Source organism: Heteronotia binoei, chromosome 5 (assembly GCF_032191835.1).
Source record: "Heteronotia binoei isolate CCM8104 ecotype False Entrance Well chromosome 5, APGP_CSIRO_Hbin_v1, whole genome shotgun sequence".
NCBI classification, from domain to species: domain Eukaryota; kingdom Metazoa; phylum Chordata; class Lepidosauria; order Squamata; family Gekkonidae; genus Heteronotia; species Heteronotia binoei.
In genome coordinates, this window is record NC_083227.1 from 39,197,398 (window position 1) to 39,214,394 (window position 16,997).

The 16,997-nt window shown below is 51.0% G+C and overlaps 1 protein-coding gene across 4 annotated transcripts in view; it reads right to left on the reverse strand.

Moving 5' to 3' along the window:
* Nucleotides 1-16,997, reverse strand: part of LOC132572311 (cholinesterase-like) — a 77,510-nt gene that overhangs the window by 16,427 nt on the left and 44,086 nt on the right. The window lies entirely within an intron of this gene.

Sequence of the window (16,997 nt, forward strand, 5' to 3'; positions counted from 1 at the left end):
AACGACTCCGAGCCCATCACCTGTATGCCAAGCTAGAGAAATGCGCCTTCCACCTTCAGTCCGTCGAGTTCCTGGGGCACATCATTTCCCCCCAAGGAACCCAGATGGATCCGCGGAAGGTCGACGCCATCCTCCAGTGGCAGGCCCCTCAAAATCGGAAGGACGTCCAGCGCCTCCTGGGCTTCGCCAACTATTACAGGCAATTCATCGCGGGCTACGCCGACCTGACCAAGCCCTTGACTAGACTCCTTCGACCTAAGGAGCCCTTCCAGTGGACCCCAGAAGCCGACCAGGCTTTCCGCCAACTCAAGCATAGCTTTTCCTCAAGTCCCCTCCTGCGGTACCCTGACCCCCGCTTGCCCTTCATGGTGGAAGCAGACGCCTCCAATGTGGCCCTCGGAGCCGTGCTCTCCCAGCGGGACGATCCCAGCCAGCCGTGGCAACCCTGCGCCTACTACTCCCGGCAGCTCTCTGCCGCCGAACGCAACTACACCATATGGGAGAGAGAGCTCTTGGCCATCAAGGTGGCTTTCGAGGTGTGGCGTCACCACCTTGAGGGAGCCAGACATCCGGTCCAAGTCTTCACAGATCACCGGAACTTGGAGCACTTGCAGACCACTCGCCGGCTGAACCAGCGGCAGATCCGGTGGTCCCTGTTCTTTTCACGGTTCAACTTTACCATTGCCTACGTCCCGCACTCCCAGAACCAAAAAGCCGACGCTCTGTCCCGCCGGCCGGACTATAACGCCTCTAGTACCACCGAAGCCCCCAAGGCTAGCATCCTGCCACCTTCGGTCTTTGCTGCCACTCTAACCGCACCCGCCTTGGTGGCAGAGATACAGGCCAGTCAAGACACCGACCCTTGGGCTCAGAAACACCGGCAGGAACCGCAGCAAGACCCTGCCAGTGAACTATCCACCCGGGATGGGCTGCTCTACCATCGGGAGCAGTTGTATGTCCCTCCCGGGCCTCTCCGTTCCCGCATCCTCCGTCTTGCCCACGATGCACCCCCGGCTGGCCACTTCGGGCAAAACAAGACCGCTCATCTATTGACCCGAGACTTCTGGTGGCCTCACGTCCGAGCAGACGTCAGTCGATACGTGGCTTCTTGTGAGGTCTGCCGCTGAGCCAAAAACGTACCGGCCAAGCCCTCCGGTCTCCTACAGCCCCTGCCTACTCCCGCCGGTCCCTGGGATGTGGTGTCCATGGACTTTATCGTGGACCTACCACGGTCCCAGGGCCACACCTGCATTTTCGTTGTGGTGGACCTGTTCACCAAAATGGCCCACTTCGTCCCCTGCGCCAAAGTACCGTCAGGACCGGAAACTGCCCAGCTCTACCTAAACCACGTCTTCCGCCTGCACGGGTTACCCACGCAGGTCATCTCGGATCGGGGCCCGCAATTTACCTCCCGCTTTTGGCAAGCCTTCCAGCACGGTTTGGGGACGGAGCTTCACTTGTCTTCCGCCTACCATCCCCAGACCGACGGGCAGACAGAGCGGACCAACGCCACCCTGGAGCAGTACTTGCGCTGTTATACCAGCTATCAACAGGACAATTGGGCCTCTCTGCTGCCCCTGGCAGAGTTCGCATATAATAACGCGCTGCACAGCTCCACGCAGACCACACCGTTTGCGGCCAACTACGGACTGCACCCCCGGTTCTTCCCTCCGCTCGGCCCATCCGCCAATGTCCCCGCGGCCGACAACCGGATCGAGGAACTCCATGCGCTCCACGACCTCTTGCGCACCCAGCTCCAACGCGCCAAAGACGCATACAAACTGGCCGCGGATCGACATCGCCAGGACGGAGCCCCCCTCAAGGTCGGGGATTCCGTCTGGCTCTCGACCCGGTACCTCCGGACTCCTGGCCGATCCGCCAAGCTCACCGCTCGTTTCATCGGTCCATTCCCCATAGAGGCGCAAATCAACCCCGTGGCGTTCCGCCTACGCCTCCCTGCCCACCTCCGGATCCACCCGGTGTTCCATCGTTCCCTCCTCCAACCAGCGGCAGCACTGGGCCCAAACAGGGACACTCCACCACCGCCTCCACCACCGGTTTTGGTGGACGATGAGGAAGAGTTCGAGGTCCGTCAGATCCTGGACTCCCGGCTGCACCGAGGTCAGCTCCAGTACCTGGTGGACTGGGAGGACCGTTCCTGGGAACCGGCTACCCACCTGCATACCCCTGACCTGCTCCAGCAATTCCATGAGGCCTACCCAGATAAGCCAGGCGGCTTGGATGAGGGGGGGCCTGAGGGGGGGGATAGTGTCATGCCTGCCCCTGCTGACTCAGAGCAGGTGCCTGCTTCTGACCCCGCCCCTGCTGTGCAGATGCCTCTACCAACGTCGGACGTAAGTCCTGAAGGAGCAAGCCAGCAGCAGGGGCCACCTGAAACCGATCAGGCCACACCAGGCACTAGCTCATCGCCTCCAGAATCACCACCACCTGCAGAACGGCTACGCGAGAGGAGACGGCTAGAGTTCAGAAACAGGCGTAGCGAAGCACGCAGGCGTGCTAAGAGAGATCTGAGCCCAGAGTTCTAACAAGCCAATTAGCCAGCACACTATATCTGGGATCCTGGCCTCAGGCCAAATTGTGCTGGCAACGAATGATCACCCTCCGACGTGACCGCGCCCTGCACCCCCTTGCCTGCTGAACAAACCTGTCTGCTTCCCGACCCGGCTTGACTTTGGACTGGAAACTGGACTCTGCTTTGGCTAAGTACTTTGTATACATTCGGCTTGCTTTCCCTGGTTGATGACCCTTCTGCATTCCTGAGACTCCGCGCTTCGCTACTCCCTTCGGCTGGCCTGATTTATGGTGCAGACCAATTAAGGACTGTAAAGATAACGCTCGTGCTGCCTTTGGAAACACCCCAGCCGACAGCCAGCGTCCTGGCCGATTGCCAGGGCAACAGAAGCTGCCCGTCGTTGTCTGCAGGTCTGGGTCCTGACACCCTCTCTCTCTCTCTCTTTCTCTCTCTCACACACACACACACACGCACGTGGCTCTGCTACTGGCCCCTCCTCATGCAGCTTTTACTTCCTGCTCAAATTTAAAGGTACACACACATTATAAAACACAAGGTGTTTTCAGGCTTCTAAACCTGCAGAGATCTAAAGGTGCAAGGTGGCTGTGGGGGTGGGGCTTCCCCCTGCCAGCTAGCTGGCTGTGGGTGGGGTAGAGCCTGGAAAGCCAGGGGTTCCCCACTGGGACTGGGGGATTGGGAAGCTTATTTATGTTGGAATATGCAAGGTCTGAACTAATGCAATCTCATGAAGAAGATCATCCTATGGGGGTTCAGCTGAAGGACTGGCAGTTAGCATAGCTAGCTTAAGGATTGCCCACAATTTCTGTCCTTGCTGTCTCCTGATTGGCTCTCTGGAGACTTCCTGCTCCTTCAGAATTTCCCTCTTTTTTTTGTTCATCCTTCAGCAGTTAGGTTAGACAGTCTTCTATGTTCTAAAAACGCTCCCGACCACTGCAACCACCAGGTTTTCTAAGGTGACTGCTGTGTCCAGCAGCATTCCCAAACTATGGACCTGGTTTTTCAAGGGGAGGATAACCTCATCTGTGGTAGAAAATGCAGAAGACCTCTGTACATTGAGGAGATAGGAGTGGTGATTCACGCATTTTGACCTGTTTATCTCCACATGACAGCACCAAATTGCAAAGGGTTAATTGCCCTTGCCTAGAGGTATGTTTGCTTCAGCTGTGATGCTGTGAAACCTCACAGATAAACCAATCCCAGCTGAAACTGATTATTCATTGAGGTATAAATGAATCCTAAGTGGGCTAGGTCTTTGGGTGGGAGCTTTTGTGTTCTATGGAGTAGCTGAGGGAACTGCTGCCTGACGACTGACAGACTGCTTGAGGACTGGACAGTTGCTGAGAGACAGAATGAGAGGAACCTCCTCAGCAAAAGGAACAAGCTTACTCATGAGAAGTATATTTGAGTTAGTTTTGACCTTGTATTGTTAACTTTGAGTTAGTTTGTTAAGTAAATAAAACCTGCTATCTTTTCACAAACTTGTATGTAGCCTGTTGAAATGAAAAGAACACGGGCCTTACACCATCCAACTGACGACAACTGTCCTCTAACAGCAGCCCTCTGAGTCCTGCTCATAAAGAACAATTAAAACCAATCCAAGGCATACCCCTCAATCTCTGCTTCTACCTCCAATATTATGAGCACAATGGCATGGTCCTCACAATATCAAAGGTTGTTGAAAAATCCTGTAAGAGCAACAAAGAGGCAAAGCCCCTGAGTACATTCAGATCTGTCCTCAAGGCTCTGTCCTGGGGCCTGTTTTGTTCAGCATCTTTATAAATGATTTGGATGAAGAAATAGAGTGCATGCTTATTAAATTTGCAGATGATACTAAACTGGGAGGGGTTAAAATACAGTAGAAGACAGAAACAGGATATAGGATGATCCTGACAGGCTGGAAAACTGGGCTGAAAAACATAAAATGAATGTTAACAGGGATAAATGTAAAGTTCTACATTTAGGTAGGAAAAATCGCATACATGGTTATAGGATAGCGGAGACTTGTCTGGGCAATAGTATGTACAAAAGGGGCCTTAGTGGACCATACGCTGAACATGAGTCAACAGTGTGATGCAATGACTAAAAAGGCAAATCCAATATTGGGCTGTATTAACAGAAGTATAGTGTCTAGATCACGTGAAGTGATGGTATTGCTTTACTCTGCTCTGTTAAGACCTCTCCTGGAGAAAGAACCAGTCTAAGCTTGCTATTTTGGGAGGTGGCTGTAGGGTGGCTGTGAGGCTAATGGTCCCCCCCCCCCACAATTCAAAACAAAGAGATATTTCTCTCTATAGTGGAGCCCACAGGAAAGAAGATCTCATCCCTGTGGGAAACACCTTAACATCTTGTTTCTCCCTTCCTGATCATATCACTTTAATTAATGGACAATCCACAAAACTGGGTAACGTTTTCTCTTCACCAATCTAGGATCATCAGTAAACATTAGCAGGTTCCTTTCTTGGAAAAATTAAATCAAGAGATATTTACAGTTCCTGTCTACACCCAGAAACCCATTCATTTACATAGATGCGAATATGACAACATCTTTGTTGGAGGTGGGGATCAGAGATGACAGGGAGTTGAAATCAGCAGTTCTTTCTTTCTCTTTCTTTCTTTCTTTCTTTCTTTCTTTCTTTCTTTCTTTCTTTCTTTCTTTCTTTCTTTCTTTCTTTCTTTCTTTCTTTCTCTCTCTCTCTCTCTCTCTCTCTCTCTTTCTTTCTTTCTTTCTTTCTTTCTTTCTTTCTTTCTTTCTTTCTTTCTTTCTTTCTTTCTCTCTCTCTCTCTCTTTCTCTCTCTCTTTCTTTCTTTCCTGTTCTAGAGGCTGGATACAAAAATTGTTGTCACAATTGTTTGTTACTGATATAGTATTATTGTGCTACGTAATTTTCCATTGTTTACTAGGGAGTTGCAATCAACACACTGTTGAATACCAAGACCTTGGGTAATCCTACATTGCTGTGTGATAGCAGTATTCCATGGGAAGACAGAGCTTTTTTTGAGCCGAAACACACAGGAACACAGTTCCAGCTGGCTTGGTGTCAGGGGTGTGGCCTAATATGCAAATGAGTTCCTGCTGGGCTTTTTCTACCAAAAAAGTCCTGTGGGGAGGTATTCATCGACAGACTAGAGAGGTACTTCAGGGGTTCAGCCCCTTTTAATATTGTATGTGCAGCTTGCCTCATCTCATTGGCCAAATTGACAGGAGTTCCAAATTTGGGATTTCCACAACCACCCCCGGTTGTGGAAATCCCAAATTATCGTTTCTGGATTTTCTGAGGACCTCCGGATGGAAAAGCATGCCGGCCATAACTTGGAAGGAGAGATCTCTTACTTGCATCCTGGAAAACTCGAACTGGATGAATGCAGAAGATTCCTAAGAATTCCATCATTTTGAGCAGCGTAAATGGAACAGTAGATTGCCGGAACAAAAGGACCAACCTGCTATAACAGGAGGAGTCTGGAAGTCTCTCTCTTTGCTTAAGATCAAACTCAGTGGCTTCCAGATGAGGAAGACAATATAATGAATATATAACTTCCTGTCTTTTTCTCTAATGACCTGCATTTACCATGATCTGCACAATTTCTAGGGCAACCTGAGTGTTTTTTCAGCACAGGCATCCCTTTGTGATGGACCTGGCTGCTGCTTTGTCGCTTGTTTCAGATTAATGGCATGAGGCAAGACTGGGATCTCTCTTTTGTGTTAACGAAGAACGGACTTCTCTTTCAGACAGATGTTCTAATGTTGCTGCTGACTCTGACACACCTCCTTTTGAGTTTTTGCTTAGATTTTCTAGCCTGTCCATACTAACAGACATCTTGTTGAGTTGGTGAAAAATAGCTATAATCATCTCCGCCATTAGGAGGCACTGATCCCCTATCATTTTAACTAGGTCTGCTTTTGCACTTTCTCCAATTTCCCTTGAAGCTGAGCAATCTGAGGGACTTATGTTCAAAGTAAGCCCCGAGCTGGCAATGGAAGTCTCCGCCACTCTTTTGACTGAAACCTCATCATGTTCATCCAGAGGGTCTATTGCAAAGGACAGGGGAATTTAAATCTCCCAAATACTCTAGAAAGCTAAATCTTTTAGTAGAAAAGGGAAAGACTCACTCAGGGTTCTGCCATTTAAGAAGTCAGCGGCCTTTTCTGCATTTGTATTTACCATGGTTTTCACCTCCCACCTCTGTCGCTTCAAAAACTTGCTTCTATATTCACTTGCACACTCACCTCACTCTCTCATCGGATTTTTAAATTCCTTCCACATTTTTTGCCAAGCATTCTGTTGTCACTCTGCTGTATCTCTGTAGTTTCCAAGAGTGGTTTTCCAGAGGAGTATTTCCCTCTCCTTTTAATTTGCTTCCTAGCCTTTAAAAGCAGACACATTTCCTTGGACTTTTTCATCCCACCCCCTTGCAGGCCAGCTGGTCTCTCCTTATTGGTCAGTTGTGCACTAGGCATGTCTTTTGAAATAGGAGATTAGGAAAGTAGTTGCATTTGTCTGACTTGTTTGCAGGAATAGCCATTGAGCTGGTTAAGATACAGTGCTATTAACAGCAAGGTAGTTGTTTGATTCCCCTCTTGGGCAATTTTTTTTTTTGGGGGGGGGAGTTTTCTTTTTAATTGACTCTGACCACAAACATTTCAAACATGAGGATAATGCTGTGAAACCTGCTGTGTGGCAGTAGGCAGCCTGTTTTTTTTTTTAAGTCTGATCCTGCAGTACTGCAGTCCAAACTCTCTGCTCACAACCTGAGTTTGATCCTGGCTTTGCTCGGTTCAGGTAGTTGGCTCTAGGTTGACTCAGTCTTCCATCCTTCTGAGGTTGGTAAAATGAGTATCCAGCTTGCTGGGGGGGGGGGGGCGGGAAGTGTAGATGACTGGGGAAGGCAATGGTAAGCCACCCTGTAAAAAAGACTGCTGTGAAAACGTCATGATGTGATGTCACCCCAGAGTCGGAACCGACTGGTGCTTGCACAGGGGACCTTTCCTTTCCTTTTCCCACCTCAATATCTTGTCTTCCCTTCTTGTCATCTCATTTCTAAATAACAATGTGGGGGGGACTCAGGCTGCAAAGTATTGATGTCTCCACCTCCACCCTCATGAACCACCTCTTCTCATGCCAAGTGGTCAGCATCTCCTCTCACTAAACTTTAAGGCAGGGCTGCCAGTGATTTTTTTTTTCTCCAGCCATCCTAGATTAGTGTTAAACTTCTTGACTATTGGTAAAGGGGGGTAAGAGAACACTAATGGCGACCCCAAAGTAAATTCAGCTGGAAGAATCTCCCATTTTAAAAGGCACTCTCAGTGTGAAACTAACCAATCCGGAGAAACCAACCCCACAATACTATCTGAGTTTTCTCACTGGCAGGGGTTGTTTTGTAGAAAAAATAGGTGGTGGAGCTCATCCAGGGATTGTTATGCAGCTGCACCTACAATGGGCAAGGTGGGAAGGAGGAGGTGGAACTGTCAGGCAGGTTCAGGAGCTGTGCTCCTGTGAGCTCCCACTGAATCCAAGGTCTGCTCACTGGTATACAGAATATATACACCACAATTCTCAATAGAAATTGGAGATAGAGAAAATGATGCAGACTGCAGGCATAGCATTGGACCCCAACCAACTTGACTTCACTGAAAATCAAAAGTAAGCTGTGTATGTAGAAAGGGGCATCTATACACAGCTGCTTCGGAGATGTATAGCAGGGGGTCGGGCAATGACTCAGCATTATTTCTACTCCTTTTCTTGCTGTTCTTGCTTTTAGCCTTTGTCATTTTGTCAACACTGGAGCAGCATCCACTAAAAAATGGCCACAGCAACCAATTGCTCCTGGAAGTAAAAGCCTCCAGAGGAGATTTATAGCTACAGCAGTTTAGGATACGTTTTTAAAGTCTTATCTGCAAACAGGGCAGTCCGTCTTGAGCTTATAAAGTTCCATGGTTCCTGCTTTAAAATAGCCTCATGAGGCAATATAATAGATAAGAAAAACCTTAACACCTCAGAGCTCCCGAGAAAGCATCAATGCTGGCCACTGATGCTAAGAAAGTAATGATGCAGGGTGGGGTGGGGGGGACCCATGCCTCTTCAACTGACTGTCAAGTTAACCACACATACTACCTTCTAAACTAGAAGGCTTCCCATCAACTTCCCCAAACTGATGGACCTTTTTGAGACTGTAGTGGTCCACTGGAGGCTCCCCCATTACTCAAGGTCACCAGATCTAGGTGTTCTGCTCCCCCTCCCTCCCTTAGCTCCAGTTGTTGGTCCCATTTCCCCCTGGCACAGTCTGAGGGTATCATCACACAAGGAATTTGGTGTGGCAGTATCCCAGCTTTGAAAAAGCCAGTGCTCTTTGATTCACAGCCAATGCCGGATTAAACCCCATGGAGGCCCCTAGGCAGTTGAAATCTTGGGGGCCCGCTCACAAATGATCTCAGAGCCTGAGCGCCCACCCCACTGCCCACAGCCCCCACTGCAGCCTACAGGCACCTTCTCCAAAGCCCCTTTGACAAAGCTGCAGGGGAGAGGCAGAGAGAGTAGGGTGGCCAGACCGTCCCGGGAGCCCGGGAATGTCCCGGTTCTGGCCCCCTATTCCCGCCTCCCGGGCTGGCTATACCGGGACCATTTAGAGGTCCCGGTTTAGCCAGCCCCGGAGGCGGTGGGCCGCGGGCGCCAGCGGGGAAGGCGGCGAGTGAGGGAGCATCCCTGCGCCTGCGCAGGGCCCCTGCGCACGCGCAGGGACGCTCCCTCGCTCCCTCGCCGCCTTCCCCGCCCGCGCGCGGGGCCGGCAGCGGTGGCGGAGGCCTCTCCGCGGCCTCCGCTGGTCGCTGGAAGCCCTCCAGAGACTCCAGAGACTCCGGAGGCCGCGGAGAGGCCGCGGAGCAGCCGGCGCTGGTCCCGGAAGGCCTTCCAGAGCCTCTGGAAGGCCTTCCGGGACCAGCGCCGACCAGCGAAGGCCTCTCCGCGGCCTCCGCTGGTCGCTGGGGGCCTTCCAGAGTCTCTGGAGGGCCCCCAGCGACCAGCGGAGGCCGCGGAGCAGCCGGCGCTGGTCCCGGAAGGCCTTCCAGAGCCTCTGGAAGGCCTTCCGGGACCAGCGCCGACCAGCGAAGGCCTCTCCGCGGCCTCCGCTGGTCCCTGGAGGCCCTCCAGAGTCTCTGGAGGGCCTCCAGGGACCAGCGGAGGCCGCGGAGAGGCCGCGGAGCAGCCGGCGCTGGTCCCGGAAGGCCTTCCAGAGCCTCTGGAAGGCCTTCCGGGACCACCGCCGACCAGCGAAGGCCTCTCCGCGGCCTCTGCTGGTCCCTGGAGGCCCTCCAGAGTCTCTGGAGGGCCTCCAGGGACCAGCGGAGGCCGCGGAGAGGCCGCGCAGCAGCCGGCGCTGGTCCCGGAAGGCCTTCCAGAGACTCTGGAGGGCCTTCCGGGACCAGCGCCGACCAGCGAAGGCCTCTCCGCGGCCTCCGCTGGTCGCTGGGGGCCTTCCAGAGTCTCTGGAGGGCCCCCAGCGACCAGCGGAGGCCGCGGAGAGGCCGCGGAGCAGCCGGCGCTGGTCCCTGGAGGCCTCCAGAGGCCAGCGCTGGTAGCGGAGAGGCCCGGCGCTGGTCCCTGGAGGCCTCCAGAGGCCAGCGCCGGCAGCTCCCTCCCTCGCCGCCTTCCCCGGAGCTCTATAGGTATGTTCTCCCCCCTCCACCCCCCCCCCCGCTTCTCAATTTTTGAAGACCGGGAGATTAAGCTGGGAACCCAGAAGTCTCCCGCTAAAGCGGGGGGATTGGGAACCCTAGCCTCAGAACATGACCCCGCAATGGCCACCATTACAAGTGCTACCAAGGCCTTATAGTGTGAAACTGACGGCCTCTGCTCCCCTCCCACGGCAGCTTATCTGGGAATTTGTTTCACAGAACCGCCTTCTTGGGAAATGATGTTTCCAGAGACCCCTCCCAATCAGCAATGAAGGTGTATTTTGGAAGTGGGCCCTCACAAATCTTATTTCCAGATTTCTTCAGTGTTCAGATGCCTCAGCTTATCTTTGTCTGGAACTGTGGTCCCATATAAGGGTGTATTCTTAGCTCCTTGGAAGAATGCCATTTATGGCCTCCAAAACTTACTGCTTGGGAAATGTGGGATGTCACTGGGTGTGATCACACAAGAGATTTGTCCCAACCTAGCCACACCTCCCATCCGGATTTAATGTGTGTGACCACTAGCACACATCTGCCCCTGAGTCCTGCCCATATGTACCTTGTCTTAGGATGGGCTGGGACTGGATTAATTAATTCCTGGTAGCAAATCTCTAAATCATATGTAGGGTGCATTTCCAGGCTGTCTGAATGGCCAGGGCATGTGATGCACATATCCTGTGTGCACATGAGGAGTCTGGATGTTCCTCTTGTGCGTGTGTGGCCCGTGCTTCTCCTAGCAGCAGGTTAGGGGCTGTGAACAGAGCCAGATTAACAATTAGGCCTAGGGGTCCCCACACCTTTAGGGGCCCTGGGCTGGCTCCCCTCCCCCAGTTCCCCCCCCCTGCTTGCAGCCTTCCCAGCCTGCATGCGCAGCCAGCTGAGCTGCTCTTTGCCCGTCTTGCCTGGTGTGGCTGCCGGGGTTGTTGCCAAGTTTGCCTCTCTCTTAGGGTGACCATAATGTCTGAAGGCCAGCCAGGGACACGTTGGGGGGGGGGAGGTAGGGGTGCGCGCGCCGCCGGAAACAGGAAGTGATGTCACTTCCGGTGACGTCACTTCCGGTGACGGCATGCCACCACAGGAAACAGGAAGTGACATCACTTCCTGTGACATCATTTCCCCCAAATGACATCATTTCCCCCAAATGCCACTGCCGGAAACAGGAAGTGACTTCACAGCACTTCCTGTGACATCCCCAAAAATCCCCCAAATATCACCGCCGGAAACAATTTTGTTCTGAAATCCTGTATATACTTCATCAGTATATGGGATAAGGCACTTTCTCAACTGTGCTGCATAATGCAGCCTATTTATTTTTTCCTGTTTGCTCTGTTGGCTCTATCTGCGCCACCTTCATCACTTTCGGGGTGTGGATCCCCCAGTGGGGTGGTCTCCCGACTCCCTCCGCCGGCTGTTTCTGATAGCCCTGCGCCCCCTCTTTCATTTGATATGTGTCCCGTGCGGGTGCCACCCTCCCGCCGGGAGATGCCGCAAAATGAGCCCCCTTGAGGCTTATGGCGGCAGGGCTCGGGGGAAGCGAGCTAGACTGCTGTTCTTTTGAGGGGTTATAGAGTGTTTCGAGCCCGTCCCTGTGGCATCAGTCCCATCGTTGTGGGACCCAGGGGACCGGCGCAGCGGCACGCCGAAGCAGCCTGTCACTAATAACACAGGTCGAGATGCAGGACAGGAACCCGGAAGTGACCGACAGGCTGCTTCAGCGTGCCGCTGCTCCGGCCCCCTGGGCCCCACAACGATGGGACCGATGCCACAGGGGAGCGCGTGAACAACAGGAGTATCCGAAGGAAACGAAAAAGGGAGTTGGCTCCATGCCTGCACAAGGAGCGGCACCCCTGGGGGAGGGGCTTCCTCACAAGAAGGAATGATGAACACTCCCTGTTCCCCCATCTCCCCGAAGGGCTGCGGCCAGAAGCGCCATCTCGTGCTGCTTAGACCCAACCTCTGCACACGCGGTTAGCATGTCAGCCAACGTATACCCAGGGCGGCTTATAACTGAACTCAGCACCCGCTTGCAATCGGTGTTAGCATTTTCATAGCCTAATTTAACCAGCAGTTCGCTCTGCGCCTCGATGTTGTCGAGCTGCCGCTGAATGGCCTCTTGAAGGCGATCGATAAAGGCACCATATGGTTCCCCATGACCTTGTTTAATGGCACTAAAGGATTTTTGTGCCTTCTCCGTTATAGGAACCCGGTGGAACGAACGGAGGATGCAGGCTTTAACGCCTGCTAAATGGGCATCGGTCAATTGTGCTTGTTCTTCCAATCCAGCAAACTGCCCTGCTCCGTAGAGCTGGTCGGCAGTAATTTGTGCGGTGCCAGCAGCAACAGCGGCAGCCCGATATTCACTATCCCAAACAACATACTGTGAAGGCGACAAGATCATACGGGCGAGAGTTTTCCAGTCATAAGGCAACATGGCATAGCCAGTCGCAATGCCCTCCAAGGTGCCCTGCACAAAGGTGGATTTCAACCCATAGTCCTTAATGGATTTATTGAGCTCTCTCAGAACAGAATACGGTAGACCTGACCAGGTCACCTGAACTCGGTTAGGGTGATTAGGATCTGGTCCCCGTGTTATGGGGAACAACCCCGGAGATTCCCCACCCCAATCCTCTGACAAGTCTAGTTCCCCTGCCTCTCGGGCTCGAGCCAAAGAGCGTTCTAAGGGACTGAGAAGCATGGCGGGAGAGGACTGGGGCACCGGGAGGGCTGAGCCCAGCGGCTCACTGGGAGACACAACCGTCTGGGGAGCTCCTGCGGGAGCTGAGGCCTCTGACCAAGGGGCCAGGGCCGGGTAGAGATAAGGGGGGGGTTCACCCGACGTCTCAGGGGGCTTACAGAGGATGTTATCAGTCGGAGTGAACTGACAAATGGCATGATGAATCCGCTGCCAGGTTATGAGCAGAGACATAGGGGCGCGGGGTTCCTGCCGCAGCTCCGCTCCGATTTTCCCCCAGTCACTGGGCTTCATGGAACCACGTTGTGGATACCATGGACACTGGCAGTCTATCTCCCGCAGGAGCTCAAGGATCTCTTTCCCTGACGGGCATCTGTCTGGCTGCTGCGACTGACATAATTTCCTTAGTTCATCTGCATGCGCTACCTGTTCCTTAGACAACGTTTCCCCCATACTCACCTGAAAGGAGGTGCACCGTGAAGACCGAAGGGTCGGGTGAGCAGAGGCCGGGAGCTGATCACGTCGGGGTCACCAGCTGTGGGAGTCAAGAAACCAGACGAGACGACCGTGGGGAAAGCCGACCTCCTCAAGCAGGAGCGCTGCTTTATTTATCCTCCGAAACCAGGCGTTGGCTCAGGTAATGATTGATAACCTTTTTGCAACAGTGCAGTGCCAGGGCAAAGTTCATGCACACGAGGCAGTTTCTGATGGGGCCCTGCAGGGTGCAGGCAGCACAGGCAACCACGTGGTTTGCCAGCGTGGAGTCTGGTACTGTTCCTGCACCCCTACACTTTATTAGTAATCAAAGGTCAAGAATTCTTCTGCCTTCAGCTTCATTAATTGGCTATCAAAGATAAAAGGTCCTGTTCTTTTCCTGACTGGCTGTTGAACTCTCTACAAAGGGTGTGTAAAGCTGTAGGACCATGCAGCTGGAATGGTGTCTGCTTGCTATTGTAACCCCTAAAGGCGTGGGAGGGCCGCGCGCCCAGTTACTCAGATTCTGATCGATCACATTGAGACAGTGGTATTTCGGGAATTTGCTAAGCTACTGTAGATTTTGTGCATACTAAGCAGAATATTTTACATGCTTCCTGTGAGAATCTTTGTGTTGCTATGTCTTAAGCTGAGATATTTTCAGATACCTGAACCCTATATAATAAAGGAAGTTTGCCTTTGCAAGCTGAGCATTCTCTTCTCAACACGCGTGTTGTGTGGTTCATTCCAACAAAAAGCATACACTAACTTGTATGTAGCATGTATATAAAGACATTGTAACCCAGATGGCCCAGGCTAGCCTAATCTTGTCAGGTCTCAGAAGCTAAGTGATATCATAGAATTTGGAAGGGACCCCTGGGGTCATCTAGTCCAACTCCCTGCACAATCCAGGAAATTCACAGATACCTCCCCCTAAATTCACATTGCTGTCAGCATGCTGGACCATGATGATTGGATACAACCAGATAGCAAGTTTGGTGTAGTGGTTAAGTGTGCGGACTCTTATCTGGGAGAACTGGGTTTGATTCCCCACTCCTCCACTAGCACCTGCTAGCATGGCCTTGGGTCAGCCATAGCTCTGGCAGAGGTTGTCCTTGAAAGGGCAGCTGCTGTGAGAGCCCTCTCCAGCCCCAACCACCTCACAGGGTGTCTGTTGTAGGGGAGGAAGGTAAAGGAGATTGTGAGCCGCTCTGAGACTCTTCGGAGTGGAGGGTGGGATATAAATCCAATATCTTCTTCATCTTCTTCAAAAGCAAACACAAAATGTGAGAAAAATATTACTATTACAAACAAACACATATGGATACTGTTCAGTTCTAACCACTATGTGTAATACATGTTCATATGCAGCAAAACTTATCTTCTATAGCAATGTTGTCCTTTTTCTTATTGTACTGTTGCAAAAAGAATCTCCAGTAGTAATTCCTCTGTATCATAATCATATGGATAGCTGGCTGTCCTTCTGTTTCAGTCTTTTTCAAGTATTGCCCACACCAGGTAAATTCTAATAAATATCTTTTGGTGTAGTGGTTAAGTGTGCGGACTCTTATCTGGGAGAACCGGGTTTGATTCTCCACTCCTCCACTTGCACCTGCTGGAATGGCCTTGGGTTAGCCATAGCTATTGCAGGACTTGTCCTTGAAAGGGCAGCTGCTGTGAGAGTCCTCTTAGCTCCACCAACCTCACAGGGTGTCAGTTGTGGGGGGAGAAGACATAGGAGATTGTAAGCCGCTCTGAGTCTCTGATTCAGGGAGAAGGACGGGGTATAAATCTGCAATTCTTCTTCGTTTTTTGAAATCTGTTCACATACAGCCTGTACTAAATGCAGCTTTTTAATTGCCAGCACAATCTATTACAGACAACAGCAACTTCAGAATGCAAATCTCCGGTGTTATGATTTAAACCTTTATCCTCTCCTCTCAGTTTATCCAAGGGAACAGGATAAAGGTTTAAATTATAATGCAGCAGATTTGCATTCTGAAGTTGCATTTGGTAAAGGCTGTAGTCTGGAATAGGTTGTGCTGGCAATAAAAAAGACAACTTAAACATTGGGCTTGATTTGAAGCAGCTTCGTGTGCTCAAGCCAACTGTGCAACCATGAAAAGCTGACACAGTCAATGATTATATCCACACCACACTAAATAATGCATTTTGCAACTGGATTTTTTGCTATTTTTACACAGTAAAATGCATAATTTAGTGTAGTGCGAATGCACCTAATAAGAAACAATGTTAAGTATGAGGCTGTGCTTAAAATAAGCAACTTCAAAGAGAGGTCTGGAGCTCTCCTGGAATTACAACTCTGTTAATTTAATCAAATGAATTGATTGTGCCTGAGAAGAAGGTGAAAGGAAGCTGGTTATTGGATTTTATGTTTTAAAATCAGTAAACACAAACTAATATAACCTATTGAGAATCTAAATGAAAGAATGAAGCTATAAACCGACATTTCCTCGGTTGTCCACTGTCTCTTTAAACTTCTTTCTTCCAGTTCATATGATCCTCTTTCTCCATCCATCCATACTTTCCTTAATTCACATTTCTGGCTTCTTAATTGCCTTCTGGACTGGCTGGAACAGAACCTTTTGAAGGCTGATCTGTGGCAAGAAAGAAAGCCCGGAAGATGAACCTCCTACGGAATTAGACCTCATAACCCAGAAGGAAATGTGTTATCATGCAACCACTGAAACTAGGCTTGGCAGCTCCTCTGTGGTCACTGGTGAGGGATGGGGGGTAGGGTTTCCAAATACAGATGTGGAAACTCCTGTAGATTTGGGGAAGGAGTATGGGGAGGAGCTCAGTGGGATACAATGCCATAGAGTTCACCCTCCAAAGCATCTATCTTCTCCTGGGGAACTTGTCTCTGTAGTTGAGATGTAATTCCATAGAATCCCCAAGTCTCACCTGGAGATTGGCATCAGGGCAGGCCCTAGACTGTCTGGCACCTAGGCAAGGCTAACTTCTGGTATCCCTGCCTGCACTCATAATGTTACCGAGCCACATGGGGAGGCACCAAATTCGGTGCCCCCAGAAGGCAGGTGCCCTAGGCAATGCCTAGTTTGCCTATTGGCAGAGCAGGCCCTGGCTGGCATCCCTTACTCAAACTGAGATTGTTACTTTCTAGACAGTGTGACTGACCAATCTCAGTCAAGATGAGGCACTAGATTTTCACATTTATTTAACATATTTATATACCTTTCTCGTGAGCATCTGAGGTCCCAAACTGGTAACAGCAGTACAACAACAATTTGATAAAATAAACATTAAGACAACTTTATAAAAATCAATCCAAAAGCACCTTGCACCTTCCCATCAAGAGGGTTTTCTCCCTTTGCCCAGGTTCTGGCTGCCCCAAAACCTCTCTGGGGAGAAAGCCAGAAAGGTAGAATCAATAAAGGCAGGAGCTGAAAGGCTGTCCCAGAGGCAGATATTGGAAAGGTCTGAGCTTGGACTGTAGCCGGACATGCTTTGTGAGGGAGCAAAACATTGCCACACTGCAAGGATTGTTAGATTCCTAGCCTGTAAAAGAGATTTGTTTTCATCCACCATATTTGAAAGCTACCTATATTCCCAAAATGACTAGTGTCACT